General features: G+C 43.9%; 1 pseudogene; it reads left to right on the forward strand.

The window, feature by feature from the left end:
• The first annotated feature begins 9,565 nt into the window (after positions 1-9,565).
• Positions 9,566-9,689, forward strand: LOC132484853 (U5 spliceosomal RNA; annotated as a pseudogene).
• The last annotated feature ends 10,637 nt before the right edge of the window (positions 9,690-20,326 follow it).

The raw sequence follows: 20,326 nt of genomic DNA on the forward strand, positions 1-20,326 counted from the left end.
TGTGGCGCACAGGCTTTGTTGCTCCGCGGCATGTGGGATCTTCCTGGACCAGGGCTCAAACCCGTATTCCCTGCATTGGCAGGCGGATTCTTAACCACTGTGCCACCAGGGAAGTCCCAATACATTATTATTAACTAAAGTCCATACTTCAAAGAATGAGAGTTTTACAGAAAATTGGCATTAAAGTTCTTCAGAGGTATCTTAACTCAAGTTTTCACATCACAGAGAGAAGTTCTTTTCTGACCTCCTATCTCCCCCATCACCTCTTAGAACATTCACTGATTGTTTGCTGCTTTGCTGCTATATGGTCAGGCCGCTCAAGATGTCTGTTCTCTTGCTCTCTGTAAGACAGCACATCCCCTGCCCGACCAGTGCCTGCTTCACCTATACCCTATACACATGACTGATTTTCCTATGTACTTGTCCCAGACCCCAGCTAGTGATTGTTCTTATCAAAGGGGTGGTGAGGGGTGTGCCCCTCTACTGGTTTCCCTGGTAACTAATGAGCCCACCTGACATCAATTCCCCTATAACAGGTAATCTCCCCTCCCTGCCCCCCTTCCAGGAGTGAAGACTGTCACCATGTCCTGCCTGTCGTTGCTCCAGGACCTTGCTTCAGACATGTAAGCTCCCTCATCCATTAAGCAATTGATGTCTCTGTGGCTGACTCTGGGCTCTTTCTTTGCTCTTGAAGCTGGGCTTGTAGGTCTGCAGGATGCAGCCCTACAGCTGCCTTCTATCTGCAAAGGAAAAGGTGTTTTCTGGTCTAAGAACTTGACTATCCACCCGGAAGTGATTCTCATACATCTTGTTTTAAGTTGTTCCCCTCAAAAGTATATTAAAATAGTGGTGGAGTGAAATGGTGAAGAGTAGAAATTTTGGAATCAAACAGATTGAATCCCAGTTCTGCCATTTATAAGCTATTGCTTTATCAAGCCTCATTTTTCTCATCTGTAAAGTGGAAATAATAATAGTATCACAGATATAGAGAACAAACTAGTGTTTACTAGTGGGGAGAGGGGAGGGGGAGGGGAAAGGTAGGGGGAGAGGATGAAGAGGTACAAACTACCATGTATAACATAAATAAGCAACAAGGGTATATTATACAGCACAGGGAACAATATTTTATAATAACTATAAACGGAATATAATCTTTAAAAATTGTGAATCACTATGTTGTACACCTGAAACTTATATAATCTTGTAAGTCAACTACACCTCAAAAAAAAGAATGAGATATAAAATATGTATAAATTACAAAAGAAATAATAGTAGTATCTTTCTCACTGATTTGTTGTGAGGATTGAATAACAATATTTCAAAACACTTATCACAGTGCCAGGCATATAATAATAGCCCAATAATGGTAGCTATCATTAAGCTTAAAAGGTGAAGCCCTTTTGAAAGGCAACTGTGGTCAATAGACTAGTCAATGAGTAATCTAGATCAATTTGGTCAAAAATAGCTTTTTCAACAAAGATCAGTTTCAAAGGTCAGTAGAGAGAAGATAAATAGTTATGGAAGCATAAACTAAATTGCCTGAAGAATTCTTTTCAAATTGGAAAGAAAAAGGTCATTAAAGGGACTGCTGACGTGAAAACATGTGAAACATTACCCAGTGTCTTTCTCTGCTTTACCATTCCATTTGAAGAATTAAATTATCAGTAAATGCTTAGAGCAGTAAATATCCCTATTGAAGGTATTCCTTGGGGAGAAATGATGTCTCAGAGCTAATTGAGAATATTATGGAGATCTGGGCCCTGTCTACATCTCTGGCTCCTATTCACCATGTCTCATCTCACCACATTCTAATTCTCCAGCCATGTGGAACTACTGCAGTGTATCAAACATGCATGCCCTCTTGCCTTCCATGGCCTTGCATGCTTGGCTCCTTCTGCCTGGGTACACTCAATACTTTCACCTGGCTGACATATTCTTCAAGACTCAGCTCAGGTATCACCTCCTCTGGAAAATCTTCCCCAGCCACTGCTCTTCTGGTTAGGGCATACTCCCAGAGGCTCCCAGGCTTCATTCTTGTAACATTTAACCCACTTCCTCACCTCTATCTCCCACTCTGTTGTAACTACCATAAGTAACTCAAGTCTTGCATGGTATCTGGGACATGATAGGTGCTCCAAACATGTTGGTGACTGCCTATTCTCTGATCATCTGCAAGCCCACAGGCTTTTGATTCTTCCCTCAAATTCTAAAGTGGAAGCAGTTAGGGGAGGCCCATGGATTTGGTGAAAGCTGCATTTTTACACCTGAAGCATAAATGAGAAAACTTGAAAGGTTACTCTTTAAAGAATATCATTAAAGTCAGTGTAGGATTCAACCACAGCAGATAATCTGTGCAGTGGTTTCCAGGCCCCAGTGCATGACACGATACTGGTCTGTGTGAAGTTTTCCCAAGTCAATGAGGATTCTTCTCAAAAAATTGCCACCTGCTTCGTGAGGCTGCTCAGTGTTGTGAATGGCCTGAGATGGGGGGTGCCTTACAGTTCACGTCCTCCAGTTCTCCCGGGACAGATGTCTGGTCTACCCCTTCCCACCTTCCTATAAATTGTGGCCATTCTGATTGTACAGTTGAGGAAACAAAAGCAAAGTAATTTCCTGAAGGTCTCATAGTTACCAAGTTTTAAAGTTAAGATACAGACCCATCTATCTCATTCCAGAGCATTTAACCACCATTTTCTTCAGCTGGCACCTGATCACATCATAGGCTTAGTGCCCAGAAGGACAGAGCCTCCTCATATGGGGCTGCGCTTACAAACCCAGGTCTATTTTACTATATTTGTATCCCAGACTGGACAGCACTAGTGCCTTCATATCATTCTGGAAGTGTTTTACACCTCCTAACTCTCTTCTCCCCTTCTTTATCCTGTGGAGACCTCTGGTACTGGGTAAGGAGAAAACCTTCCAGGGTAGATAAAGAGGGACCTTCCTATCTTATATGATTATATTATACTTACTTACCTCACAGAGGGATCCACTCTGCAACTGGGGATTACACTGGAATTCCTAGTGGTAGGGATAGTGCCATGTGTCCAATCATTCTACAATAGATTCCAAAAATCTCTTTAAATAGTTAACTTGGACAAGAGCTTTGTACCAAGATAAGTAGGTTTTTAGTGGGGTTTGGGAATTTTCTTTAATATGTAAGATTCTTTGTTATAATTTTGGTATCTTGGCAAGAAATTTAGTCTTATATGAAACACTAGAAGACACGCATAACTTTTAGGTTAAATTTTTGGCACTTTGTGAATTGTAAGTCAAAGCAGCAATATACCTACAGTACAAAATTCCCATGCAAAGAGCCCCTGGGCCCAGCTGCTAAATATTTTCTGGATGTGATTCCAGACACAGGCCTGGAGCAATGGTCATCCTGTCCTAGAACTGAAGAGTGCCTGAGAACAGGTGAGCTGGCTGGCTCTGTGGAAGAAGATGCAGCCCATTTTGCACTTAGAGAAGATGTTGTTATTTCTGTTTCAGAGTAATCATCTTCACTGACAACATTCTTTCCCTGCAAAGTGAGCTGGAACAGAGGTAAAATAGGAGTGATTCAGAAGTGAAAACCCATCGAGCGATGATGAAACAGACAGAAGCAGAAGGCAGACCCACACATACCCTCTGGCTTCTGCCTTTTAGGCCCACAGCAAGTCAGCCTTGCTGTTCCCTCACTGGGAGATTATTCTGTGGTTTTGGCACAAGACAACGACCTGGGAGAGAAAGCAAAGTCTATGGATATGGTTGCCTTTTCTCCTCTAAGCCAACTAGTGCCTTGTTTTTCTGTGAGCCTGCCACTGTGGGAAAATTGCAAGAGTGTAAAGTTTCCCTCTTTGTCCCCAGCGCACTTCATTTACCAGCGAGCCAAGCCGGGAACAGAGCCGCCTCTCACAGGCCTCATGAATGACTCCATTTTCTCAGGGCAGCTCTGCCCGCCCATTGTCTGACTGTCATGCCCTCTTGTATAGGTGTTCCCTGCAGGCCGTCTGTTATGTAACGCCTGTGCAGGGCACATCTCGTGAGAGCGAGAGGATCAGAGAAAGAGAGGAAAAACCCAGAGGGTAACCAAGATCAAACTGTCTTCCTGGAGAAGGACAAAAAAAAAAAGACTAGCCATCTGTCAGCTCTTTTCCTGGGCTTGTTTGCCTGAGTGATAAACTTTGATTGCTGGCCCATGCAGTGCTTCTGTCTATATTATACACAAGATGGAACACGCTCCACCCTCAGGCCCATGCCAGCACAGCTGCCACCTAGGTCCTCCTGTAAGACTCTGACAAGAAACGCTATCCCCTCTCTCTCATGGCCTAGGAGGAAAGGACCTACCCACTGCTCACTCACCACTTACTATGCCTCCATCTCTTGCTACTCCTTTGGCCCAGTGAGCCTCTCCGTCCTGCATAGAGAACCATGCATCCCCTCAGACTTTCCTCTGGCAATTTCTAGGTGGCCTTGACTCTCCATCAGAATTCAGTGTCGAGAGGTAGCTGTCATTTAATGTCCACAAACGGGGACCACTGTCCCCCATATTTACATCACCTGAATGCCATGTCCTGGGCTTAAATGTTATCCATCATCTCTTTTGGTCACTTTACCAATATAGTGGTGACATGTAGCAAGGTGGAGGTGGTGTATGTCCTTCTTTCTCTATCTGCCCCCAGCATTTCCTCCAGGCTTTTGCTGCAGAACACCAGCTCTGGGGCCATGAGAAGAGACTTTATGGCAAATAAAATAGGATTGCATGGTCAGATATTTGGCATACTCTGTACCCTTTTTTGCATAGAGTATACCCTGCATACTCTACCTTCCTCTTGGAAAGTTGAAATGCATGCATCATAAAACCCTGAAATGTTTGCAGTAAAGAAACCTACATCACTTTGGTATAACATATCCAAACTTACTTGACTGTTAGGCTACAAGCTCCATGAGGACAAGAACTTTATCTGTATTTTTCATGGTTGAATTTGTAGTTCACAGCCCTGTTGTGGGTCTTCAAAAAATGTCTTAAATTAAATTGAAGTGAATTTACTTGACCCTTTTTTCCAAGTCTTATCCATTAACATCTTACAGAACTAATGTGCCCTGGAATATACTGTGGTAAATGCTGGTCTGCGCCATTCACTAATACTATTAACTGCAACGAAAAGAGAAGAACAGGAGCACAGGTAGACCCAAGATGAAGACTTTCTGGTCCTCACCTAGAATAGGCTGTAGGATGTTGCTCTGTCCACAGCACTTTAAATGCATCCAGCTCACCCACGAGCCATTCCACAGGGAGGATGGTATATGCCTCTGTCTCTGTGGCTCATCTGGACCTTCTGACTTGTCCCGCCACCTACTTTCTTTCACTCACCCTGGTTCTTTGAAACCTCGGCTTTAGGAACTGCCTCACAGTAGGTTTTTCTGACTCTCCTCCTTGTTATAAAAATTCATTAAAACAAAATAAAACCTTTTCTCCATCTTCCTGGCTGGGGCTTTGGAGTCTGAAAAATCTAGATTTGAATCCATCTTCTGCCATTTACTTGATGTGAGGTTTTTAGAAATTTCTTGTACCTATCAGAACCTATTCTCTATAAGTAAGGATACTAGCACCTGTTATACAGGGTTGTCCTGAGAAGTAAATGAGCATGTAAGGCTTCAGCATTGTCCCGGCATTTAGCCAGTGTGGAGCACATGACTGCTATTATTCAATTGCTCTCCCCTCTTACCTGTTACCTCAGTTTGGGCACATGCACACCTCCAGGTGAGCCTCTACTTTCCCTTTACTGGGTTAGACCCAGCTGGCAGGAACTCTGGTCCAGATACCCTCTGCCTGTGAGGATGTCTCTCCTCTCTTCCCATCTGTCTGCTCATTGTTGTTGCCTTCAATAGCCCCTTAGATTCACCCCTTCATCCCTTCTTATGTCTTTATTAACAGACATAGTAATTCATTAGTAGAGTGTTTCATAGGTTAAAAAATTCTTTCTAATACATCATCTCACTTAGTCCTCACAACAACTCTCTGCAGGCTGAGTTATCTTTTTAGAGATAGAAAATAAAAAGGGACTCAATGACTGGTTTGAGGTTACACAGCCATCAAGCCTCAGAGGCTGAATCTGAACACAGGTCTGGCTTCAGATGCAGTGCTCTCCCTCACCACCTCACCACAGTTGCCACATGGGTGACTGTGAAGCACAGTGGGGTGCGTGGAGCCTATCCTCCTGCACCCACAGGAACTTGTCATTACCATTCCATTTCTACCTCTACTTCCACCCTAGGATGTGGTCTTGCACAGCAAAGAAAGGACTGGAGAGAGGACATGGGAGGACAGGAAGATAGGAGGGGGAAAGAGGAAGGTAGACCAACTGATCCTCCAACTGCCTGTCCCAGATTCTGGGACTCAAGGGTTCCAAGTCTGCCATTTCCAGGACAGTGGCACATGGGATGCCTATGTCCACATCCAGTAACAGTGAACAAAGATATTAAATGAAACATGCAGAAGAAAATTCTGATTAGCCTACTTGAAATTCCAGTATAAGGAATGTTACATTGTCAATGAGTAAAACACCTCAACCCTTCTAGGAGAACTTGTTTAGTCCTTGATCTGTTGAGTACATATACTATACCTCCCACCCCACACCCCTACACAGAGGCATCTGTATGGTACTAAGGTAAAGAAATGAACAAATGGTGGTCTTCCTTTTTAGATTGGTCTTTATATCACATCTTAAAACTAAATATATGAAACCTAGTGACAAATCCTTGATCATCTTAGGATCTAGGATGCCTTTGTCATTGTAAGTCACAGAGCCTATAGATGTGAGTTCCTGTGAAGGAACAAAGCATGTCAGGAGCAAGTGGCATCCAAAAGTCATGGTAATCCTCAGCCAGCACCATGCACAGTCACCCACCTTTCTCCTGATCCCTGAGGTCAGATGCCCTAAAAATATAAGTGACAAATGAAAAGAAGGAGACAAGTCTTCTTTCTCTGTAGGAAGAATCATGCACTAGGAAAAGTAAGGCTCTTGTGTTCTTCTCTAGGGCAGTGAACACTGTTGGGGAATTGGGATTGTAATACATGACACAGAGAAAGAAATGGTAGTCTCTCGTCCTCTGATGTGGAGGTACTGGGAATAGCCTGTCTGTCACATGCTTCTCTTCCTTCTGGTCCACTTTAATTCCTCTTTCTTTCTCCCAGCCTCCAAAGGGCCCTGAAAAAGTATCTCCAGTGTTATTTTCACACAGAAGCCTCAACACAAAGAGTTTAAAGCCCTCTGACTTATCATCCCATTCTGCCATCTAAGGGCACATCTAGAATCTCAAATTTCCACCTTTACAGAAAAAGCATCAAATGAGAGTCTCTGTCTGAACTCTGATGATGAGGCGTGTTCTGCCCATATATTCCTGCATGACAAACAACTCTAAAACCTAGTGACTTAGAACAACAGTATTTATTTTGCTCATAAGTCTGCAATTTGGGAAAGATATGGAGGGAAACTTTTGATCCACCCTCACAGGATGGGAGCTGGAATCCTCTGAAGGCTCACTTACTCACATCTCTGTTACTTGGGTGGGAAGACACAAAACTGGAGGCTGAAAGAGCTGGGGTCCCTTGGGCATCTCTCTCTGTCTCCATGTGATATCTCCACATGGCCTTTCAGGGTAAGTGGACTTCTCACAGGTCGAATCAAAGTTCCCAAAGTGTAGACTGCCTTCTATAACCTAACCTCAGAAGTTATTCAGTGTCACTTCTATTATGTTATACTCATCCAGGGTGTCACAGGATCCACCCAGGTTTGAAGGGAGAGGAGATAGACTTCACTTCTTGATACGGTTCTGACAGGTCCTGGAATAGCATGGAGGATGAGAAATAGAGCTGTGGCCATTTTTGGAAAGTTTAATCTGCCACACGGAGTAAGTCAATGGAGGGAACCTCAGTCTGAAGGTTACTAGTTTCTGAACTGTCAGACACTGGGCTAATAAGCTTTTGTACTGCCTTTCAAGCGTTATAAGTTGTAAGGGAATAAAGCAATAAAACCAAGTACAGGCCAAGTCGGCTGTAAAAAGCATCCATTCCCTTCATATCCTTCTTGCCTCTTCAAACCACTGGTGATAGGCATTGAAGCAGGCACCACCATTACTGTCAGAAAGCCAAGGCAAGCTGGAATTTTTACATCAAAGGCAAGAAGGTTGACAGTGAGCCCAGGATTGATGGCAGGGTGAGGAGAACAAGACTAAATATTGCTCTTGCAACTAGAATAACCAGCAAGGGTATTTCTCATTTCTGCTGAAGGAAGGGTTTTACTCTGAGGAATCAGGGGCTTCCAGGACACAAACATAAGGAATTCGTTAGCATGTGGAATAAATGAAGACATAAAACAGTGTAGGACCCAATCCTACTAGAAGGAAGGTAACGTATTAATAAAGGTAACATATTAATAAATAAAGCTCCATGCTGTGGGGCACAGTAAAAAAAAAAAAAAAACACAAGTCTCTTTCCATGAAGAAGGAGAATGAAAAGAACATCAAAATATGTGAGGGCTCTAAAAAGAGAAAATGAGATCTCACTCTCAATACACCCATCCAGTTATGTAAAAAAATCAACTCTTCGGATAATAAAATAAAGATTAATAAGGTAGCAAATATAATATACCTTTAAGGTAGCAATAATATAATATTAATGCTTATTAATAGTGATAAAAATAAGAGAAAAATAAAACTCAAGAAACAACATAACAAACCACCTATTGAAATGACTAAGATACTTGGACAATATGCATTCTAATTCTGATTCATCTTAAATATTATTATTCAATTAAACTCTTCAAACTGAAGAACGAACACCTAGAGGTTATTAAAGGCCTATTAAGTGCTACCACTAAGCTAGAATGCCTTCAAGTTTATTACAGATTAGGGAAAGCGATAAATATAAAACCCTTTCAATATAATGGATTGTGTTTTATGATTGAGGTCTACCTTGGGAGCACACTGAAAGATCACTTGGACTAGCCTGGGGAAGCTGATTCTTAAAAAAGGAGTACAAATTAAGCAGATGAAGAAGTGAGGGAAGGAAGAGAAATTCATGCAGAAGGAATAACAGACATGTTTGGAAGCATAATATATTTGGTAATTTTAGAACATGAACTTCAAAAAAGGGAACATGAGGCTTGAGAGGTAGGCAGGGGCCAGGTTATGAAGAGTTTTACAAACTGGAAAGGAGCTGACATTGTCTGCAGGTGATAGGAAAGCACTGAGAGCTTTAAAGAATGCAGTGCTGTGTTTGGTCTCTCTGTGGAGGATGGTCCAGAGAGAATGGAGGTGAGACCAATTAGGAAGCCAGTGCTGCACTCCAGGTGGGCATTGAAAAGAGCCCACATTCAAGCAGTAAGAGTGGAGAGGTTCAGGAGAAGGACAAATATGAGAAATATTTAGGTTAAAAACTCATCAAAGTTGGTGATTTGGGGTAGGATGAAATAAGGGATGACCATTAGGATACTAGTATAGGCAAGTGGGAAAAGCAGTGGCACCAACTGGGGCAGTAAACAAAGTGAAGGAGAAGCAATTAAAAAGGGGAGAGGAATCTATACTAGTGCTTCTCCTCATAATCGAATGAATCTTTTATCTTTTACTAAAGATTCACATGGGGAGGAGAGAGCATGACAGTTGTTGCCTCAATTCTTTGAAGGCTTGTGGGAATAAACAAGGCTGATATTTCTGTGATAAAAATAGATCTAACGACGAATTTTCCTACTAGCCCAGTTTGTGAGACTCGGTGCTCCCGATGCAGGAGTTCCGGGTTTGATTCCTTGGTAGGAGTATGGTCCCACATGTATCCAACAACTGGGAGTTCACATGTCACACATAAGGAACTCTCCCATCATAACTAAGGAGCCTGCGTGTTGCAACCAAGACCTGGTTTAACCAAATAAATAAATATTTTTTTAAAAGTTTGGTAGGGGGAGAAGAGATGCTGAGTTTTGTTGAGGGCATATTGAAGCTGTGTTGACAGTGGGTGGATCCATCTGGTAGTCCACCATCTGATAGTCCTTTACAGCCCTAGAGCTCCCTGGAAAGAAGCTAGACCAGCCTTGAACTTGAAGATCCCTCACCATATTTTGAGGAGCTGAGATTGGAGACCCTCAACTTACAGGTCTTTTCCACTCATACCATTTAAAAACTTTATCGTGAAAAGGAAACTTGGACAGAGAGGATATTCTGTGATACACTGGATGGGGGTTCGTTAGGTTGAGGAATCTAGTGGTCCATGTAGAAAGTACCTTCATTAGCAATTTTATATTTCACCCGTTTACCTATTCCTTCTTTTACTCAACAAATACTATCTGAAATTACTCTGCTAGGGGCTGAGAATACAAAGATGAACAAGATTTAAAGAACATACTTAAGAGATTCATAGTTAAATATTAAGAGATTATTTTGACTTCTGTAGCTGGCAACGTAAAACTCTGGTTCAATTTGAAATGCTCTGGTGTTTTTCTTTTTTTTCTTTCTTTTTCAGTTAGAGTAAAGGATAGCTTAGTGTAAAACAAAAGAAACAAGTTTTGTAGCCAGCCTTATCTAAGCTATTCAAGATGTATGACCTTAGTGAGTTCGTTAGCCTACCCAAGTTTGAAAATGGTAAACTAGATATTTCAGACCAATTTTCCTGTTGATGATAACCAGAAAAGCTTAAAAAAAAAAAAAAAAGAAAGTGAGTGCTAACAAGAGCGTGAAGAATTACCAGGCCAGTATAGAGGCCCAGAGCAGTAAACTGGTAGATAGGACTGCTTTAGCTTGAGAGTATTTGGTAAATCCTGAGGGGTTGGAGAGAAGCTAAGAGGCTGAACTAAGGGAATGAATTGCAGTCCAGGGGTGAAAAGGGTCAATGGTGAATCCTCTTACTTTGAGTTGAGATGCTGAAGAAGTAAGGAAGAATTAGAATTAGACAAACCCTCCCAGGTGTTTCGGATTAGAACCATCCCAACTGCCTGGCAGAAGTAAATGTAAATCCTCTTTCAAGGAAGAACACATTTCTACAAACAGTTTTGCACATACAATTAGCTGAACATCTTTGTTTTGTGTGCTCTTTGGTAGGTGAGTTGTAGTTCACAATAAAAAGGGCTTTATACACACATATACATACATATTTCATACAATATATATGTTAAGCACCTAGCCTCATGCCTGGCACATAATAGAGAACATGAGATTGCTTCCCATCCCCCATTCCTTCTTATTTTCTAGCAGAGAAAAAGAAGAAAATGTGAATGTTCATAAACATCTCACTTCCCAAGTACAGGCACCATCATTCTCTTGTTCTCTTGCAACAATTTTCTTGCCATGGCAACTGCAATCAAAGGTTGAGCCTGTGACGAAAAGGAGGGATGTGGGCACTGCAGCCTGAACTTGATTACCTCCTTGCATGAGGATATCCTCGCTGATAACTAAATTGCTGGAGTCCTAAGTTGAAAGTGCCCATTAATGGATAATATGTTTGTTTGTTCTATATTTTCCTTTCCCTTCCAAAAAACCAAAGCAAAACCTTTGTTTAAAGGCTTACCTTTGCTGCAGGTTGCAGTTAATCCTATAATCACTGAATAAATGGTTACCAAGCCAGACATTCTTTGTGCGTCAGAGAAGCAAGAGGCCTGTAGTGGAAGCCTTGTCTGCAAGGAGATTGCGATGCGTTGCGGGGACAGGGCTGGGGGTGGGCGCAGTGGGCTGTGGGCTCCAAGGAACGGCTAGCTGCTCCTCTGTTCATCTGCTCCTGCTCTGGCAGCCCTCCCTCGGCCTGCACCCGCTGGACTGTGTGTCTGCCTCCACCCGCTCTCATGCCTCAGGGATAGGCACAGCCAGCTGACATGTTTGCAACTGGGGAAAAGGCTAATGACGTTTGGGAACAACACTGAAAATCTATCGGATGAGAAATCAAAGACATCTGAAAATCAAAGTGGTGCCAAAGACCATTTATAACTAAAATATCCCTTACCTTCCTTCAAGCCACATCCCACCTTCCCATATCTGCCCTCTACCCCCTACCAATTCACCTGAAAAATACCAGTCTTGGAAAGAGATGAAAGAGTGAGATTTCCAGGCCTGAAGGTGAGCAACAAGTTCAAAGGGCCAAATACTGAAATCACAAAGGACCTGGGAGGCTTATTTTCAGCTGATGTTGAAATTCTTTCTTGTGACCTCAAAGAAAATTCTGCCTTTAGCATAGATTTGTTCTGCAAGGGGGATCAGACTGAAATTCCTTATGGACTGGGAAGGAGGTGGTGGACAGGGGGAGAGGGTCAGGAGAGGACATCTGGACTTCACTTTCTTGGCCCTATGGAGTTAAGCAAGAGGCATTCTGCTGGTAGAAGTGAGAATCTTGGAAGACTAGGTTATCGATTAATTAGCTCATCAAATAGTTATTGAGGACCTAGAGTATCCCTGTGCTGTGCTGGGTACGGGAGAGCACAACCAGAGAGACTGTATCCCTCACCCCATGGAGTATAAGGACAGAAGAGTGATGTGGCTCAAAACCAGGTTCCAAGTGGGCTAGACACCTATAAACACGTGGGCATCGCAGGGTGACCAGCCTTTAAAAAGAGAGGAAAAACAGCTGGAGAATTTGCAGGCCAGAATAACCACCAATTCCTCCATTTCTGGTCTGCAGAAGTCTGGCTGGAGGGCAAGGTATGAAGAAGAGGGTGGCGTAGGAGGCTGTCATAGATGACTTGCAAACACAAAGACCCCACCTGAACATGGTCAAGATGGGCCAGGGAAAAGGGGAACCCAGGAATATGGTTGGGGAGATTGGTCAGCTACATAAATGTATAAATTGTGTCAAGAACCAGAGAAATTAAGTAAAGGCCAGAACAGTGCCATCTTGCAAACAGTAGAAACTATCAGAGTAACACCACAGATACTTGTATGAGTATCTTCTTCCAGGGAGCCCAGAACTAGACGGAAGAGAAAACACAATTGACAGGTGGTAGACTGACCATGCAGAGGTCAGCTAAGAAGGGCACACACTGCCAGTCTGCTCATGAGTGGGAAGCTGAAGGTATGATGTCCCATCTGTCTGGAGCGGGTAAGAGATTCACTCAGGGATGAGGCTTGCCCACTGGTCTGGTCATGCTGTGATTTCCAGAATGAACTGGTACAGAGGCAGCAGAAAGATCTGAAAGGGGAGAACTTTCTAGTCTTGATTTTGCTTTGGATTCCTCTTCATGACCCTTGGCAATCTTCCTTCCTTAACAATTTCCTCGTGGCAAACATCAAAAACACTCATTATAGCAATTCCAATCCATTACCTTTATCATGCTCACTGACAAAATTAAATAATGTAACACCAACATATCCTCTGTAATCCTCCCCTATGACATCATCTCTGATGTTTATACAGTGTTTCCAGCCAAATTAGAGCTGGGAGAATTGGACCTTAACATCCAGAGAGAGGAGGATGTGGTCATCTCCTTCCACAGGATGAAGTCACGGCCCTGCATAGCTGCTGTAGATGGCCCCAGGGCACACTGGGTAGGACCCAGCCAACTTGGTGAGCTGAGCCAAGCAAAACATCCCTCAGCTCTTATAGCCTGCAGGACCGCAATGCACAGATGTGCCCTAGTCATAGATTGCCTTGCAGTGGGATTTTACTCTTCAAATACATGTCTTTCTTCCCCCACAGGATTGTAGGACAGCAGAGGACTGGAACTTGACATTGTTCTTTATTTCTCCCTCAGTATCCAGAACTAATGTTTGTTGTTCATTAAATTATTGTCGATAGAACAAATTCAAGTGACATCTGCCAAATGTTGATTGAATGGATTCTGTGTGACAGGCACTGAGCTACAATCAACAGATTTTTTAAAATGATGTTTTATTTATTTATTTTTTAATTAATTAATTTATTTATTTGGCTGTGTTGGGTCTTAGTTGTGGCACACAGGATCTTCTTTGTGGCATGCGGGATCTTTTGATGTGGCATGTGGGCTCAGTAGTTGCGGCACACGGGCTTAGTTGCCCCGCGGCATGTGGGATCTTAGTTCCCTGATCAGGGATTGAACCTGTGTCCCCTGCATTGGAAGGCAGATTCTTAACCACTGGACCACCAGGGAAGTCCCAGATGTTGTTTTTGTAAAGATCCAAGCAACTCTCTGGGTAGGTGCTTACAGTTACAAATTGTTTTTAACTGCTTTTCAAAAATAGTCTACCAGATCTGTATTTCTCCCTAGAATAGCAGCCTCCCAGAATTGAGAGGGGAGGGCACCGTTCTCCGCCTTCACACAGGCCAGTTCCAGCCCAGGGTCCACAGTGGGGTCAGGCCAGTCCTTGTCCGAGCGAGCTGGGACCTGCTGCTGAGTGTGACAGGGCAGAAGCAAGTTACTGATGCAAGTTTTAGGGGCCACTAGGGCCCCCCAATTCACTGCAAAGACAAAGAAGGGAACTCAGCTTAAGAGTTTCACTAGTTTATTGTGAGTTGAATTGTTTTCTGAGATTCTGGTGATGGGATTGAGGGGAGGTGGTGTGGTGTTTAGGGACGGGGAGAACAGGTAGGGAGAGTCAAGCAAGGGGAACATTTCAGAGGGACACTGAAACCGTCAAATGTCATCTCAGGTGGTTGTAAACGTGAGCGCTGCACTTACAAACTTTGTCCCTTTGATAAGATGAATGGAACAGAAAACCTGAGTGCCGTTATCTTATCACTTCTATTCTTAGGAAAAACCTAGAAATGCTCCCTGTCGGCCAGCCTGGTTCTTATCCCACTCTCAGAGTGCAGACCTGTAGACACCTGGCAGACCCAAGCAGGCTCAATACAGAGGGAACAGTCTTCTGCATGCCCTTTCCAGGAAGCTGAGCCTTTGAGAACAAGGTACCATGTCCTCTGAACCTTTATTAATGGCCTGAAAGCTGAGGCCAGGCTCTTGCTATGCTGACCCACAGGTTTCCTGGAAATCTCATCTCGTGGCTAAAGAATGCTGGCAGAGAGGTTCTGTGGATATATCCCCTCTGACCTCCCACCCCTCCCTCCACCCATATCCCAGGGCCAAAGTGGCCCTGCATCTGAGGGTCACAGGGGCATTCAGTCTTGCCATGACCTTTCCCTTCCCACACTGATGACCTCCTGCTAGATCTCTGTGAGAATTCAGACCTGCCCTGAGCCCGAATGAATTGGGGCCTTGGCACAAGGCTGTGTCTCCACACCCCAAATGCAGGGAGACAAAGGTCTGTGGTGCAGTGGCCAGACTGGCTTTGGAGTGAGCCTGGCTTTGGAGTGAGCCTGCTGGAGCAGGCTGTAACGAGCTGCTCCATCAGCCCCAACCCCTGTGGGACCAGGGAAGCTTTCTTCCCATAAGGCCAGGGAGAGATTAGAAACTTCTCCCTTGACCTCTCTGCTGCCCCAGACGGTGACCATCTCACTTATTCTCATACCACAATCTACCTGCTGCAAAGGGGGCCATACTTCTTCCAAGCCCTTTCCTGGGGCCACTTAGCCTGAAGCAAGACTATCATATCAATTCAGTGATAAGACAACTCTGTTGAATTTCAGAGCTCAAGAGTCACAAAGACCCAGAGTTGGAAGAGACTGGAGAGCTATCCACTTTACCCCTCATAGATGTGAGTTACCACTGCAACACCAAGGCCAAACAGCCATCTATTTTTTTAAATCTCCTAATTAAAATAATCCTATTTCTCCTTTCTCTGTGCTCTACAATCTCAGTTGCTATAGTCATTCCTCATAAGATATGACATCAGACACAGGTATGTGGCCAGCCACTGTCCTGAGCATATGAAGAGGAACAAGATAGAGCGACCAGGTAGGCACATAAGTCCAAGGCCCTGAGTGCTCTGTGGTGCCACGTGGCAAGTGCTACAGGAAGGGAGCACCTGCAGCAGCAGGAAGGATTCTCAGGATGCCTGTTGCCTGAGCTGGCTGCTTTGGACATGAATGAGATTTCCCAGATGGACAAATGGAAAAGGAGGGCATTCTAGTCAGAGGAACCAGCACTGATTCATTTATTTCCCCTTTCATTCATTTACCTCATATTTACTGAATACCTGCTTTGTGGCAAGATCTGCTCTAAGTAAGAAAATAAGAGGGAAAAAAGAAGTACTGCCCTGAGGTAGCTTACAGTCTAGTTTGGGATATCAGTAGGAAAAAAGGCAACAATGACATAGTGAGTTAAGGCAAGAACACAGGGGAAAAAATAGGTGCTTTAGGAGCCTGCGGGAGGGCATGAAATGAGAGAAAGCAGGAAGTGAGAACCAGCTTGGTAAGCTTAGGGGGACAGGGGGCCAGAGCATCAAGCCCACTGAAAGAATAGAGGGAATGGAGCTGCAGAGATAGGGTGAGAATGTGGAAAGTCTTAGGTTTTATTCTGTAGGTAATGGGAGAAAGAACTCTGAAGATGTTAAATAAATGAGTGTTGTGATCCTACGTGTGTTCAAGGGAAACCACCCTGAGAGCGGTGTGGAGAACCGGCAGGGAAGCTGTCGTGGTTTTCGTGGGTCCTGCTTTTCTCGTCTCTATGCGCCCTGCTATGTCAATTTCCCTCTTTAAGCATGATGCCAGAATGGAACAAAATACTGTAGGTGTGGATTGACCAGCAGAGATGCCATAAGATAACTAATTATTGTAGATACCACCCTTCTAGGATGACAATAGGTTTTGGTAACATATCGCTATCTTGCTTCATGTGGAGCTTATTATCAGCATTAAATTCTGGGGTTGCTTTCTCACTTACTACAGCCTAACACTGGTTCCTTATCTGATATTGAGGTGTTCAGTCCTTGCTACCAAAATGCAGGAATTCCCATTCATTCTTGTTATACGTTACTTTGTTAACTCTGCCCATTTATCTAGTCCAACAGACTTATTTGGGATCCTATGTGTTCTGTCAATATATTTCTATCTTTCCTAGCTTTGCAACGTCTGCACACTGGACTATCATTTCAATGATGTTTTCATTCGAGTCTGTGATAGAATTTTTGAACAGGCCAAGGAGAGAGAGGGTAGAACATGCCGTTTATAAATTCAAGTAATAAAACTGTGTCACAAGCCCATGTTTTGCCATCATGTTCAAAAATACCAGAAGAGTCTTTTTTTCAAACACCATGTTGAAATCTGGGCAAACTATTGCACTGTCCAGAGATATGTTCTAAATAAAAGAATGTGAGTCATCTGGCAAAACCTGTTCTTGGTGGACCGATCTTGAATTCTAGTTATCACTACTTTCTTTCCTAGGGTCCACTGACAATCCTTTTAGCCAGCTGTTCCAATGGCCATTTTTCAGTCTTCATCTTACTTGACCGCTTGGCAGTTGTTGACACAGTCAGTCCCTCCCTCCTGAAAACCTTGTCTTCACTGGCCTTCAAGATACTACCCTCTCCTAGTTGTGCTCCAACCTCACTGGCTGCTCCTTTTGGGTCTCCCTGTGCTGCTTCCCCCTCCTCTTCTCAACATTCAACATTGAGATGTGCTCCAGCTCAGTCCTTAGGACTTCCTCTCTTTTCTAGGTTTTAGTCTCTTGCTTTTTGGTTTTTTTTTTTTTAATGAATTTATTTATTTTTGGCTGCGTTGGGTCTTTGTTGTTATGCGTGGGTTTTTCTCTGGTTGCGGTGAGCAGGGGCTACTCTTTGTTGTGGTGCGCGGGCTTCCCAATGCAGTGGCTTCTCTTGCTGCAGAGCACGGGCTCTAGGCGCGCGGACTTCAGTAGTTGTGGCATGAGTTCTCAGTAGTTGCGGTTCGCGGGCTCTAGAGCGCAGGCTCAGTAGTTGTGGCTCACAGGCTTAGTTGCTCTGCGGCATGTGGGATCTTCCTGGACCAGGGTTTAAACCCATCTCCCCTGCATTGGCAGGCGGATGCTTAACCACTGCGCCACCAGGGAGAGGTACATCCATTCTCATGGATGTACTTCTCCAACTTTGGCCTCCTCCTTCATCTCCAGACTCAGCACCGTGAGTCTCCAGAGGGTGACACATCTTCAGGTTTTACTAAAGGTCTTCTTGTGTCCAAGACCTTGCCTGACTCTCCTCTTTAATATTGAAACCCTCTCCCTCTAACACCCTGTATCTTCTTTCCCCACTTTTTTTCTCTCCACACCACATATCAGCAACCAACATGTTGTATATTTACTTATTTTTTAAAATTATATGTCTCTCCTACTAGACCTACTACACTGAAGAGGGCATGGATTTCTGTTTATTTTGTTCACTGCTATATTTCCAGGGCCCAACACATAGTAGGTATGTAATAATAATTATTGAATAACAGTACAGTCAGAAATTTTGCCTGGCACTGATAGCATTGAGAAAATTCATTTCTTTTATTTTCAAAATTGGAATGTATTTGTTTATCTCTGTCTTCTAAACTTTTCTCTGATTGCCATGATGTTTCCTAGCCAATGTTTCATATCAGATCAGCCATATACTGTAGTAATAGCAGCATCAGCTAATGGTTTTTGAGCACTGAATAGGTGCCAGGCTGAGTCTTAAGAATAAATAGAGGGCTTCCTTGGTGGCACAGTGGTAGAGAGTCCGCCTGCCGATGCAGGGGACACGGGTTTGTGCCCCAGTCTGGGAAGATCCCACATGCCGTGGAGCGGCTGGGCCCGTGAGCCATGGCCGCTGAGCCTGTGCGTCCGGAGCCTGTGCTCCGCAGTGGGAGAGGCCACAACAGTGAGAGGCCCGCGTACCGCGAAAAAAAAAAAAAAAAAAAAGAATAAATAGAATCTTATCCTTTCATCCTTCAGCAATCCTATGAAGTAAGTATTATTGTTTTACCCATTTAACAGGTGGAAAAACTAAGACAGATTGATTGGGTAACTTCCCCAAGGTCATACAGCTAGCAAGTGACAGAGCCAAGATTCAAACCCAGGCAGTCTAGTTAACTATTCTCCTGAAGCTACAGCAATCCCTTCTTGAATTTTTTTCAGAATTTTGGAATGTAATGTACTCAGGCCAGGATATGTCAGTTAACTTGAGGAGTAAGTTTCACTCGTGCACACTCTTCATTCTTTGAGGATGTCGGTGTCTTCTGCTCTTTTTGGTCTTGAAATCATTCACTTTGACAAAGAAGCTGGAAGCAAAATAGATGGGTAGGAATGTTTTTCTGACCCTCAGGAACACCCGATCACCCACCACTAGGGACAGAGCTAAGTCTCCTGTGCTTGTCTGCTCAAACAATGCTTTAAAAAGCTTTAAAAATCTGTGTTAACATTTTTCAGATAGCTTGCATTCCTGACATGACTCTTAGGGTGCCATACCAGTCTTTTATAGTTTATGTTGTTATTGGTCAACAGCCACTTTTCTTTTATACATGTTCTTTCTTAACACTGAGCTCATCTGAGAGCTTCCTGGGTAGCCACTTCTGCCTTTTTATTTACTGCCCCATGTTTATTAAGGTGGCCCTTTTAGATCCCTCCATCTCTCCTTCCATCTCAGGAGTAGCTGAGATCTCAATGGTAGACTCTCATTCTAGAATTCCCATTCTGGTTCCACCAGAGTCATGTTCTCTGTCCACAGTGTGGAGTTGGTGCTGGGAGGGGCTCTCCAGCATGGACTACATTTCTCAGCCCCGCTTCAGACAGGGAACCCAGGGGTTGAGTTCCGGCCAATGTCATGAAGGCAGACATGATAAATACCGCTTGCAGGGCTGATCCAAAAAGGCCTCCTCCCTGGCTCTCCACGGCCCTCTTCCCATCTGCAGCTGGATGTCTCCAATCCAGCTCACTTCAGAAGCCACATGTTAAATGGGCAGTGTCTCTGCCAGCCTGGCTGCCTGAGTGAGCCCTTTCCCCATCAGATTTTGTGGGAGTACAAAATAAACTTGTATCATGTTAAGCCACTGAGATTTGAGAATTTGTATATTACAATAGCTAGGATCATCTTAACTAAAACAAATCATATCTGTGTTTCCTCATGAGTCTATTGAAACCTTCTCCCTACAGTCTGGAAAAATGCATTGAGCCTGTAGCATGGGTTCCTCTCCTCAGCCAACACAAGCTTCACAGGGAAATGGGTACATTCCCCCCATAACCCCATTGCTGCTGTTTTACAAGCAATTCTTCTCCATCTCAGTGAGGTCCACGTCACACTTTCCCTCATCATGTTCCCCATCCTACCTTCTGGGAAAGAAAACTGTCAAAAGAAATGAAAGGTGGAGGCAGCTCTCTAAGCAGTTGGTTTGAGTAAGGGGCCACCTGGATCCTATTAAAAGAAAGAGGAGAATAAGAAGAACGTGAGGATTCAGGGAGGAGCCAGCGTTTGGTTCTTCCTGTTAGGAAGCCTGGAACAAGCTCCAGGCCACGTAAGGAACTTCGCACTGGGCCCTCAGGGCCAGGCCAAGGCCAAGAGGCAG

The sequence above is a fragment of the Mesoplodon densirostris genome, chromosome 2, assembly GCF_025265405.1.
Source record: "Mesoplodon densirostris isolate mMesDen1 chromosome 2, mMesDen1 primary haplotype, whole genome shotgun sequence".
Lineage (NCBI taxonomy): Eukaryota > Metazoa > Chordata > Mammalia > Artiodactyla > Ziphiidae > Mesoplodon > Mesoplodon densirostris.